Source organism: Ranitomeya variabilis, chromosome 1 (genome assembly GCF_051348905.1).
Source record: "Ranitomeya variabilis isolate aRanVar5 chromosome 1, aRanVar5.hap1, whole genome shotgun sequence".
Taxonomy (NCBI): domain Eukaryota; kingdom Metazoa; phylum Chordata; class Amphibia; order Anura; family Dendrobatidae; genus Ranitomeya; species Ranitomeya variabilis.
This window is the reverse complement of record NC_135232.1, coordinates 195620832-195633961: the sequence shown is the minus strand read 5'-3', so window position 1 is coordinate 195633961 and position 13130 is coordinate 195620832.

Below are 13130 nucleotides of genomic sequence, written 5' to 3'. Positions count from 1 at the left end.
TTCTTATTTTCTTTTTACTTACCATACTTTTTTTTTTATTAAAGGGGTTACTGTTTATTGACTGCAACCTTAATGTATTTTTCTGAGCCTAAGGGTAGGGTTACACATAAATTCTCTGATCCAATAGAATCTGGTCAATTATGAAAATGTCTATATCTTCTCCATTCTGTCAGTCCATGGAAATCGGACTACGCTAAGATGCCATCTGAGAGCAGTCTGATATTTTCCATGTACTCATTGACTTGCTTATCCGAGTGTGAATATCAGATCAAACTTGAACATGCCGCAATTTATTTGACTTGGCTGGATCTGTCAGAAGAAAAAAATTGGTAATGTGCAAGGTCCCATAGAATAACATGGGGGAGAGTGCCATATGTCAAAAAGACGAACAGCGCTTGTCCAAATATTACAGTCGTCTGCGTAAACCCTAACAGTGTTTCTTCTGTTGTCTGCTAGGACAACAATGTGAAGGCTGCAGTTGATCAGCAGTCACTGATAGGCTGCAGCAGTCACATGACATTGTTTATGTTAGGAGACTGGTAGGGCTGAGAGCAGAACATCAGTGACGGTGCAGTAACTGTAGAATATTTATACTTTATGCAGCATCCTGGGGTCATTGATAAGGGGATCTCCAATAGTGGACAACCCTTATAATTCTCTGTGCTATGGTCTATATATACTTTGAAAAAAAAAGAAAATTACAGTCAAACATTTTATAATATGGAAATCAAGCACTTTATAAATATATTAACAATAAGTAACTTGAAGCAATCTTTACTTGCACCTGTCTATATTCTAAGTTTTACATCTAATACCTAGTGATGACATAAAATAAAATTCAAATATAAAATTCTTATTGCTTTAAAGTGAAAAAAATAAACATATTTTTCTATGGCAACTGCAAAAACAATGAGTTGGAATATAAATGCATTATTCATAGAGTTGTGCCTTTGCAGACAGATGGATTACTTCATGGATAAATAAATAAGGCATATATCCAGGAAATTCTGTTCCTGAAAAGTTCATGGTGATTTGTATATGACCTCTCATTGACCTGACCCAAAAGATATACCTCTTCATTGGTTCTGTTTTCTGTTACTATGCTGAACTGCTTTTTAATAATTTCAAATGAACTGTATCAGCAGCTGTGTGTATCCACTATGACACAATTACACAACAAACTCCATGTACAATGCGATTATTACACCATCTTCAGTTTAATTATCCTCAATCATGCAGTAGCATTGGCTAAAAATCATAGGAAACGCACAACATTAAAGCAGATATGTCACTAGATGTCACAATTAAAACCATGTACATGATTAAAATGATCAATTAAATAAATAAGGAGAGTGTACTTACTTTGAAAATCCACCTAACTGGTGAGGTGGATACAGTTTGCCTCTGGTCCAGGTGGGTGAAGCTTCCTAGAGAACTCATGGAATCATGAGGACTTTGACTATCTCGAATCTCAGAAGTACGACTGATGAAGTGGAACCCAGTAGGAATAAATACAAGTTAAAATACAATAGGTACAGATGATGGAGCAAACCAAATTTGAGACTCAAGAGTCTCAATCCTAAGACACAGGTGTGTGTCTTAGTGGGCTTTTTAATAGTATTAGGGAGAAGACATCACTGCAGAATCCAATGTGGGACACAACAGAGGGCAACAGAATAAGGTGATGTAAATGAAGCCTGGGATACCTGGGATAAGTATGTAATGTGCTGTATTATAATTAGCAATTTATTTATGAGTCAAGGTAAAGGATAAGATCTCATGTTTATTATGAATGTATGTATTTTCTCCTCCCACTCAACCTTATGACCTCTGACTTACAGCCAGAGGTGTAGCTAGGTGTTTGGTTCAGGGGGGCGGTGAAACTTCTCAATGGGCTCCTAAACAGGTAACCTTGATTACAACTTGGCGACACACCCTAATAGTGGATGTAGGATAACCTCAGCAGATGACCGTGCTGTTGCTGAAAATAATCTCTGTACAAAGACCAACATGGATATTGCCGCCATATGGTCAGAGGTAGATACCAGTCCTACGGAACATATAAGATTACACTACAGTTATATATAGTAACTTAAAGTTGACGTTCTTTCTGATGGAATCGTTCACTTTTCACGTCTTTTCCATCTGGCCCAGACTGATATGACAGCTTCTCCAGCCAGGACTCGGCTGCAGTGATTACAACAAAGACATATTTCACTTCTCATATTTCCAGCCCTGTCACCATTTATTCCCAACCTGCACAAACTGCTTATCCTGCTAATACCCCAATACTGAGCTGCTGCTGCCATATGTGTCCCAATTACTGCACCTGCTCTGTAGAACAGTGTGCCTCTGGCTGGTAAAACAAACCTCTAGAATATAGTAATGTCATGTGCAAGAGCCCTAGAAAGCATTGCCCACATTTTGCCCCTTGAAACCTAAAAAGTAATACTGCCCTGTGTGCCCCTTTGACAGTAACAGTAACCCGAATTTTCCTATTACAATAAGTGCCCAATTTACATTTAATAATGTCCCGAGTCTCTGCCCTGTACAGCTCCTCTATACACTGCATGATGGCCCCCTCACTGAAATCTCCACACTGTATGATGGCACCCTAGATAGCCTCCATATAGTATAATGCACCAGATAGTCCTCAATATAGTGTAATGTACTCCCCATAGGCCTTCATATAGTATAATGTACTCCTCATGGGCAGACTCTATATTGTATAGACACCTCCCCCTATAGGCACACTCTATATAGTATAATGCACCACCCATAGGCAGACTCTATATAGTATAATGCATTCCCCATAGACATTGCGATCAAGGTCATTGATTGGCCGAAACGTTAATTTTTTCCTGTCGCCTCACTTTTCACCGATAAATTATCCACTTGAAGAAAACTTTCTCCTGTACAAGTGCTGTGATTATATATTTTATAATCGATGGGACTACTGGCTCCATTCACTAGCACCATCACCTCCACAGAAGTCAAGTGCTAGCCTTGTTCTTCTATAGTATAATGCGCCCTCATAGGCAGACTCTATGGTATAATGCACTCCACTCATACACACACACAGACTGTATAGTATAATGCACCCCCCAGAGGTAGACTCTATAGTATAATGCACCCCCATAGGCAGACTCTATAGTATAAGGCACCCCCATAGGCAGACTCTATAGCATAATGCACCCTCCCACACTCAGACAGACTCTATAGAATAATTCACCCCCCATATAGGTAGACTTTATAGTATAATGCATCTCCCCATAGGCAGACCATGTAGTATAATGCACCCCCAACACACACATAGGCAGACTCTATAGTATAGTGCATCCCCATAGGCAGACTCTATGGCATAATGCCCCCCATAAAAAACAATGAATACAATACTCACCTTTCCTCCTAGTTCCTCCGCTGCTCTGAGCGCCTGCACATCTCCGGACTGCAGGCGTCGAGTAGTGACGTCATCTTGACCCCTGTCAGTGTCTGTGTCAGTGAAATTAGATATTGAGAGGGGGATTATGGGAGTGTAATGCTCCCACTCTCATCAATGAAGTCAGCTGGTCGATACAGTTGAACTTGCGATGGCCTGCTCTAGGACCGTATAACAGTAAGGTGATAGTGTGGGGAGATCTTGTCTCCCTGCTCTGCCACAGAGTGTAACTGTATGGGTGCTGTGCATGCCAATACAGTTACAGTACTGTAGCTGGGGGCAGGCCCCCTCAGAGCATGGGCAACCGCCCCCTCCCCTCCCTAGGGAGCTACGCTACTGCTTACAGCTGCAGCTTGTAATGAGTAGTGTGAGTTTGCAGTGGCAGCAGAAGAAGGACACTGAGAAACTGTCAATCAGCTTAAGTGAGAGGAGGCTATGTTTAAAGGTATTCTGTCAGCACAGAATTACTGTTCAAACCAAGTACAGGTGGTTGGTGCATTATGGCATGGCTAAACATTTAAGTTCATTTCCTCACCTACTTGTTTCTCTCTATCTCCAGTCCCCCACCCTCTTCATTGATTGACAGCTCTGTCTTCAGAGCCAGAGAAGGATAGAGATAGATGGAAACTAAACGTGTGGGAAAGTGCACTTAAATGTTTGGCCACGTCAAGACACACCAAACGCCTTACGTTTAGTGGCTTATGTCCGGACCCCCTGCAATACAGGATTCAGGCTTATTCCCTAATGAGCCCATTGACAGTAATGATGCAGATGGATGATATAAAGACATTGCCATATTCATAATAAAAATTCAGTGTGTCCATGATTTGTTTTAAAGGAGGTGTTTGTAAATATAATTAGTATAATTTACTGTAGACTGTAAAGTAATGAAAGTCATTAATAATCTTCATGATTCATTTTTGGAAAAGTTGTTAAAAAAAGGAAAGAATATTGGCAATCCTGCAGTTTGTTGATGGTTGAACGAATATTCATGAGCGCAGATATTACAATTTTAGTTTATACTGGCCATAAAATGATTCACAGAATAAATCTAGTTTTGCTCAATAGTATATAATTTATAAGAAATGGATCACAGCAGTATACTCTCTAAATTCAAAAATGTTACTGAATACTCTTTAAAAAAATATTTAGGTAATATCAAAGGAAATGTAGACGACAAGAAATACACACAAAAAATGGTCTCTATCACAGAGAGATAGAAAATAGAGGTAATAGATAACACCTACGGAGAATATGCTGACAAAGTGTGTAGCCCTTTAAGGATTAACCCCTTCATGACCTTGGGATTTTCCGTTTTTCCGTGTTCGTTTTTTGCTCCCCTCCTTCCCAGAGCCATACATTTTTTATTTTTCCATCAATTTGGTCATGTGAGGGCTTATTTTTTGCGGGACGAGTTGTACTTTTGAACGACATCATTGGTTTTACCATGTTGTGTACTAGAAAACGGGAAAAAAATTCCAAGTGAGGTGAAATTGCAAAAAAAGTGCAAACCCACACTTGTTTTTTGCTTGGCTTTTTTGCTAGGTTCACTAAACTGACCTGCCATTATAATTCTCCAGGTCAGTACGAGTTCATAGACACCTAACATGACTAGGTTATTTTTTATCTAAGTGGTGAAAAAAAATTCCAAACTTTGCTAAAAAAAAAAAAAAAAAAATGTGCGCCATTTCCGATACTCGTAGCGTCTCCATTTTTCATGACCTGGGGTCGGTTGAGGGATTATTTTTTGCGTGCCGAGCTGGCGTTTTTAATGATAGCATTCGGGTGCAGATACGTTCTTTGGATCGCCCGTTAATGCATTTTAATGCAATGTTGCGGCGACCAAAAAAACGTAATTCTGGCGTTTCAAATTTTGTTCCTGCTACGCCGTTTAGCGATCAGGTTAATGCTTTTTTTTATTGATAGATCGGGCGATTCTGAATGCGGCGATACCAAATATGTGTAGGTTTGAATTTTTTTTATTGATTTATTTTGATTGGGGCGAAAGGGGGGTGATTTAAACTTTTATATTTTTTTTCTTTTTTTTAACATTTTTTTTTTACTTTTTTTTTTACTTTTGCCATGCTTCAATAGCCTCCATAGGAGGCTAGAAGTAGGCACCACTCGATCGGCTCTGCTACATAGCAGCGATTTGATGTTCGCTGCTATGTAGCAGAATTGCAGGTGTGCTGTGAGCGCCGACCACAGGGTGGCGCTCACAGCTGCCGGGGATCAGTAACCATAGAGGTCTCAAGGACCTCTATGGTTACTATTCTGAAGCATCGCCGTTCTCCGATCATGTGACGGGGGTCGGCGATGTGATCATTTCCGGCCGCCCGGCTGGAAGCGGTAGTTAAATGCAGCTGTCTGCGTTTGACAGCGGCATTTAACTAGTTAACAGGCGCGGGCAGATAGTGATTCTGCCCGCGCCTATTATGGGCACATGTCAGCCCGCATCAAAGCGGGGCTTCTGACCTCGGACGTACTATCCCGTCCGAGGTCAGAAAGGGGTTAAAGGTATCAATGGAGGTGCAGATAATTAGTGATGAGCGAATTTGTTTTGAAAAACGATCGCCAAACATAAATCCGGCACAAATATGGCACATTCGGATTCGTGATTAGAAACACAAGCAAAATTTTATAAAATTGGAAAAAAACTGTAACATTCTGTAAACGGTGCAGGATAAAATTTGCGTTGCCACTAAAGAATTTTCAGCACTTTGGCTAAGATAATGTTGGTGTATGATGAGCGTTTGGCGAGGGGAGGGGGTTTGCAGAGCTCAGAGGAGTGGAGTGCTTGTAAACTGTAATTTTTTTTTCTTCTAACTTTATGTGTGCACATTGCGGCTAGCCAATCAGAGCGCAGGAAACATCCACAATGTCCTGACACAACAATTTGTGTCATTGGCTGCTGAAATCACATGTCCCTCTCCATATAAAGAGCGGACATCTTGTTTTAGCACCATTTTCACACTGTAACAGCGCAGAGAGGCTGCTCTTGATGCTGGTACTGTTTGCAGCTAGATTTTATGTAGTTAGGCCGGGTTCACATTAGCGTTTCTGTGCGCAGTGTATGATCCGCATACATCTGCATGCGTCATGCTTACCTATCGTTAACATGGTGTACACAGGGACATGCTTTTGCATACGCATGTGTTGTATTGCGGTGTGCGGCGGTGTCCAGCAAACACAACATGTTGCATTTTTTGAGGCGTAAAATATTGCTCAATCGTCCGCATGCAGATGAGTGCATAAAAAAACGCATTACTGTCTATCAGAACGCATTGGTCCACAAGGACATGCATATGCATGCGTTTGATATGCATGAGTTCTTCACACTAATCATGTCCAGGAAATGATGTCACCACCTGAAAAATCCCTGATGTATAAAAGGGGTTCTGGAGACAGGTAGTCCAATTCTCTCAAGATGCTAAATGAAAGCACAAGACTCTGGATAAGGCTCTGGATGTAAGTATAGAAGCTTTGAAAATGTCTGTTTTTCTTTACAGTCTGTACTCTGTACCATTTTTTTTCTGTTCCTTGTAGACTGTTTGCTGCCCCGGTCCTGTTGCTGCTGTCCTGTTGCTGCCCTCCTGGTGCTGCTGCCATCCTGGTGCTGCCGCCTTCCTGTTGCTGCTGGTGTCCTGGTGCTGCTGCCATCCAAGTGCTGCTGGTGTCCAGGTGCTGCCGTCTTCCTGGTGCTGCCGTCTTCCTGGTGCTGTCATCTTCCTGGTGCTGCCATCTTTCCGGTGCTGCTGTCTTCCTGGTGCTTCCAACCTGGTGCTGCTGGATGTAAGTGAAGCGCCCCCACTGCCGCAGGGCCGAGGGGTACCCGGTACCGGGCCTCTGAGTCTCTGCTTCTGGGGTTGTCACGGCGGCTAGGCCCCGGTCCGTGACCCTGCCGTGGGGCGCACAGTGAATGATCGGTGTGGATAGTGGTGGTGGTGCGGTGCAGTAAATAACGAGGACACCAGGTTGCAGTCTCTTTACCTTTTTACTGGAGATCTCTGAGTCCTCAGTCCAGAATACGGTTCACCAGGCTGCGCAAGTCCGGCCGGTCCAATGGCACCTACAGAGTTCACTTCACAGGTGGAAATCGGTGCCTTCCTTCTTAGCGCTATGTGTTGTAGTCCTTCCCTGCTGTGCTTACGGAAAGTACCCCACAACTGTTGTGTCTGTTTCTCGTGTTCCCTCACAACTCGATTAAATGATGTTCTTCTAATCCTCCATCCCTCCCTGATGTTACGGTTGGAACGGCACCCGTTTGTCGGATAGGCCTGGAGTTCTTCCGGGACCCTAGAGACGCCCCTCTCCCGCAATTGCCTCCCAAAACTTCATAGGTGATTTAGGTGAGACAGCCCGCCTGAGACTGACTGTCCTGCCGCTGTTTAGAGTATTGCTTGAAGCTGGTTATTGTAATACTCCCTCGGCGTTCCGGCCACCGGTAGTGCGCCTCAGTAGGATGTTGCTCCGGTCTTACAGCACGACCCCTACTGGTATTCTCCTATCGCTTGATCTCGTTTCTCACTCAGCACAATCTATCTCGCTTCTAATCCTTTCTTGGGTCCCGCCGCTTCCCGGAGCTGGCGCGGACCCGTTACGTTCTTTTCAATGCCAAGCCTCTGTCAGGATCCCACCCCTGACAGAGACCCTACTGTCTCTTCCTCCACAACACCCTCTGCCACCAGGTGTTGCTTCGTCCAATCCAGTCAGCTTTCTGATCTAACTTCCTGCCTGACCCCCAGTTTACCCACTATGGTGGGGAGTGGCCTAATGAATAGCACCCTTAGCTCCCCCCGGAGGCCCAGCTGTGAAATGTATTGGTGTCTGTGATACCTGATCAGATGAACCCCTTCAGTGCCATCGGACGCACCATGGCTCCCCATAGTGGCGGAGCCACAGTACTGCAACGACCAGGACTCTGGGGCGCTGCACTCCCCCCTGGTTAAACACAGTACTCCGGGACTGGGAAGAAAACAACAATACAAGTTTAGCAAAAAGACATACAGTTTGGTTGAGTGCAATAACAATAAGTATACTTGAACAAGCTTCCCTTTATGGGAGGTGAGGACACTTGAACGTTACAAAACATGGTTAAATATCATAGCAACATGCTATAATTAACTTTCCTTACCCAACCGGGTATTCTACTAAGTGCAAAAATTGCTGAACAATACTTTTAACATTGCCTTTAAGGACATACACTCTGTATCCACCAAAGACCTTCCTATAATCACATTATAAGGTAAGTTAACTTTTTCATTCTCCTTCTTTGAATCTGCAGGACCGCCTGTCCTATCGGCACCAGACCTACTGCCTCTCCTTTCTGTTACAGGACCGCCCCGTTCAGCCAGGGCCTACTGCCTTTTCAACTTCTATACACAGTATAGATCATAACATTACTTTCAATTTTAGAAGCACGGAGCCATCTACGTATGGCTCCTAGGAGGACTCACTACCTAACCCCTACGGGTTCACTTTCTGTCCTCTGTAACACATTATTAACTCTTTCTTTACAATAACTAACTTACTATGGAGGACTCAGGATTTACCTTCTATCCCCATTGCTTGTCAACATTATCAAACATTTTCTAGATCATTAAATTCCATCTTTACTTTCCTACTACCGACTATGCAGGACACTATGTCTACCCCTACGGGCCTACTGCACCTTTCTTCCAGCTCTCACACTTCCTTCTAAAGAACATTATCAAGATTTCTTGTACAATTAACTAAACCATTACATACAACTTCTACATGTAAACATTATCATTTTCTCTTTAAGCATTGTCATCACATTACTGTTCTAAAACAGTATCACTCATAAGTACACTTTTGGCATCCCCTTTAAGAGAGGATCAAGTCTTTCTGAGGTAGTACGTCTTCTCAGACTACCAGTCCATTCTCAGCAAAGGCTCCGGTGTGGTATCTTCGCAAAGAGTCTCTTTCTAAGTAAAACCAGTAGGAAGCGCCTTTAATAAGGTGCAAACTATATACAGGAAGTTTGTATCATGCACTGTTCATGATTACGGCAGTTCTTATAACATTGTGGAACAAAAAAGCAAAAATGAAAGTGAAAGCAAAAATAAAAAGCAATAGGGATCCCGGGTAAACAAAGGGATCCCTTTAAGAGTTAACCCAGGACGGGTTTTAGCAGCAAAATAGCAAGGAAATAAACAGTTAACTATTTACAGTTTCAGGTTTCCGAGGCTTAGTTGGACGGCTTCCAGGGCTGCACCTGGCACTTAACCCTTCTTGGCCTGGGCAAAGTGAGGTCCAGGGTTACACCCAGTGCTGGACAAACGCCGTTAATCCGTCTTTCATGTACGATTAAATCATGCGCAGCGATGGAGGTCTGCGCAGCTTGAGTATGGGCATCTGCTGCAGCAGAGGTAGCGGCTGCTGCAAGATCAGTCACTGGAACGGAGTCAGCAGCTGTGGTACTAGCAGTCACTGGAGTGGTGTCGGTCGTCAGGGCAGGGTGGCTCTTCCTACCTGCTTCAGATGCGGTTCCTCCGGTGCTGGTCTGCTCCGTCTCCGCTGGGGTCTGGAACGCTGGCTGCGGGGCCTTGTGCTGCGACGCTGTCATCTCTGCTTGCAGCACCTCGCTTTCCGGCAGGGCCTTGCTTTCTGGCTTCGGAGCGCTGGAACTTCTTTCTTGCTCCGGACCAGACGAGGCTGCCAACAGATGTCTGGTGAGGCTCCCGATGATGGTCTTCTTCCACCCGGCCTCAGTGCTCAGCTGCATCCGCCGGGGTTGATGGATCAGCCCGTCCACTCCGGTCTGCAGGAGGTCAGCGTCAACTGTGGAGGTCTGGCTGCAGTGCCTCTCCGGGTAGCTGGGGGAATCCTCAGCTCCGACCCCACGCTCCGGCTCCGGGCGGCTGGCCATGGCGGCCTCCATGTTGCTCGCTCCTTCTTCCTGGTCCTTTTCCCGCTCTCTTCTTCGTGGGCGGTTTCGTTTTCGTTGTCTCTGCCCACCATTAAGGATCAGGAGGCGGATCTCGGCTGCTGACAGACACGTCCTCAAGGGGCCGAGATATTTAGACTGGGCGGCCATTGTCTTTCGCGCTCTTCAGCTTGTTCACGCCCACTTCCACGCCCTTCTTCTTCTCCTGCGCTCTCCTTAGCGCTGTAATGGCAGCGGTTTTGGCGGGAACTTCTGGCGGCAAGTGGCAACACACAGTCCTTGTAATAAAGCACAGTCCAAGCACGATAAATCACAGTTCCAAGGCACACATGACCTGATTCTTCAGGCTTAAGTAGATCCTGTTCGTGACGCCAAGTTTGAAGCGCCCCCACTGCCGCAGGGCCGAGGGGTACCCGGTACCGGGCCTCTGAGTCTCTGCTTCTGGGGTTGTCACGGCGGCTAGGCCCCGGTCCGTGACCCTGCCGTGGGGCGCACAGTGAATGATCGGTGTGGATAGTGGTGGTGGTGCGGTGCAGTAAATAACGAGGACGCCAGGTTGCAGTCTCTTTACCTTTTTACTGGAGATCTCTGAGTCCTCAGTCCAGAATACGGTTCACCAGGCTGCGCAAGTCCGGCCGGTCCAATGGCACCTACAGAGTTCACTTCACAGGTGGAAATCGGTGCCTTCCTTCTTAGCGCTATGTGTTGTAGTCCTTCCCTGCTGTGCTTACGGAAAGTACCCCACAAACTGTTGTGTCTGTTTCTCGTGTTCCCTCACAACTCGATTAAATGATGTTCTTCTAATCCTCCGTCCCTCCCTGATGTTACGGTTGGAACGGCACCCGTTTGTCGGATAGGCCTGGAGTTCTTCCGGGACCCTAGAGACGCCCCTCTCCCGCAATTGCCTCCCAAGACTTCATAGGTGATTTAGGTGAGACAGCCCGCCTGAGACTGACTGTCCTGCCGCTGTTTAGAGTATTGCTTGAAGCTGGTTATTGTAATACTCCCTCGGCGTTCCGGCCACCGGTAGTGCGCCTCAGTAGGATGTTGCTCCGGTCTTACAGCACGACCCCTACTGGTATTCTCCTATCGCTTGATCTCGTTTCTCACTCAGCACAATCTATCTCGCTTCTAATCCTTTCTTGGGTACCGCCGCTTCCTGGAGCTGGCGCGGACCCGTTACATTCTTTTCAATGCCAAGCCTCTGTCAGGATCCCACCCCTGACAGAGACCCTACTGTCTCTTCCTCCACAACACCCTCTGCCACCAGGTGTTGCTTCGTCCAATCCAGTCAGCTTTCTGATCTAACTTCCTGCCTGACCCCCAGTTTACCCACTATGGTGGGGAGTGGCCTAATGAATAGCACCCTTAGCTCCCCCCGGAGGCCCAGCTGTGAAATGTATTGGTGTCTGTGATACCTGATCAGATGAACCCCTTCAGTGCCATCGGACGCACCATGGCTCCCCATAGTGGCGGAGCCACAGTACTGCAACGACCAGGACTCTGGGGCGCTGCACTAGTATAGAATCTTTGAAAATGTCTGTTTGTATGTGCAGTCTGTACGCTGTGCTAATTTTTTCTGCTCCTTGTAGACTGTTTGATGCTCCGGTGCTGTTGCTGCCATCCTGTTGCTGCTGTCCTATTGCTGCCATCCTGGTGCTGCTGCCTTCCTGGTGCTGCTGCCTTCCTGTTGTTGCTACCATCCTGGTGCTGCTGCCTTCCTGGTGCTGCTGCCATCCTGGTTCTGCTGTCGTCCTGGTGCTACTGCCTTCCTGGTGCTGCTGCCTTCCTGTTGTTGCTGCCATTCTGGTGCTGCTGCCTTCCTGCTGCTGCTGCTGTCCTGGTGCTGCTGCCTTCCTGGTGCTGCTGCCGTCCTGGTTCTGCTGCCATCCTGGCTCTGCTGTCGTCCTGGTGCTACTGCCTTCCTGGCGCTGCTTCTTTCCTGGTGCTGCTGCCTTCCTGGTGCTGCTGCTGTCTTCCTGATTCTGCCGTCCTGGTGCTGCTGGATGTTAGTATAGAAGCTTTGAAAATGTCTGTTTGTCTTTGCAGTCTGTACTATGTACTAATTTTTTTCTGTTCCTTGTAGACTGTTTGCTGCTCTGGTCCTGTTGCTGCCATACTGTTGCTGCCATCCTTTTGCTGCCATCCTGGTGCTGCTGTCCTGGTGCTGCCTGACTGCTGTGCTGTTGGACTACTGCTTGTAATGTAAGTATTGGTGTCCATTGTTATTTTTGGGGGGCTACATTGTGTTTGGCTCTTAACAAGTATCTGCATCATTGAGGTTCTGGTTTGGCTTTTATCATGTCATGTGGCTAGGTTCATTAAAGGGTCGACATTGACTGTTAGGATTGCTACTTCCAATAGGTGGCACTAGAGTTCTAGTCCTCTTCCTCTCTGAAAAGACAATTTGCTCTTAACAAGTTAAATTTTTCTTATCTGTTCTTTTCTCCAGTATTTCACTTGACTGCTGTCTGCTCTTCCAACATGTCCTCCACTGAAACTTCCAAAAGTGGACATGACACTGATTATGTAATCACATTTGAATTACTGATTGGTATGTATTGACTGTCGATACTATACATGTGTTAAATCATGTATTTTCTTTACAGGTACCTTCCAGTGCAGAAGAGCAGGAGCAGTTGAGTGGAAATGATTCTTCTCAGGGTCGTTGGCCTCAATTTGCTGAGGAGGAAAGACGGGGTGTAAGTAACCTTTATCAGAGTAGTAATTGAATTTGCTTTCAGTTTTAATTACAAATTCTTTTTTTGTATTTCATCTATA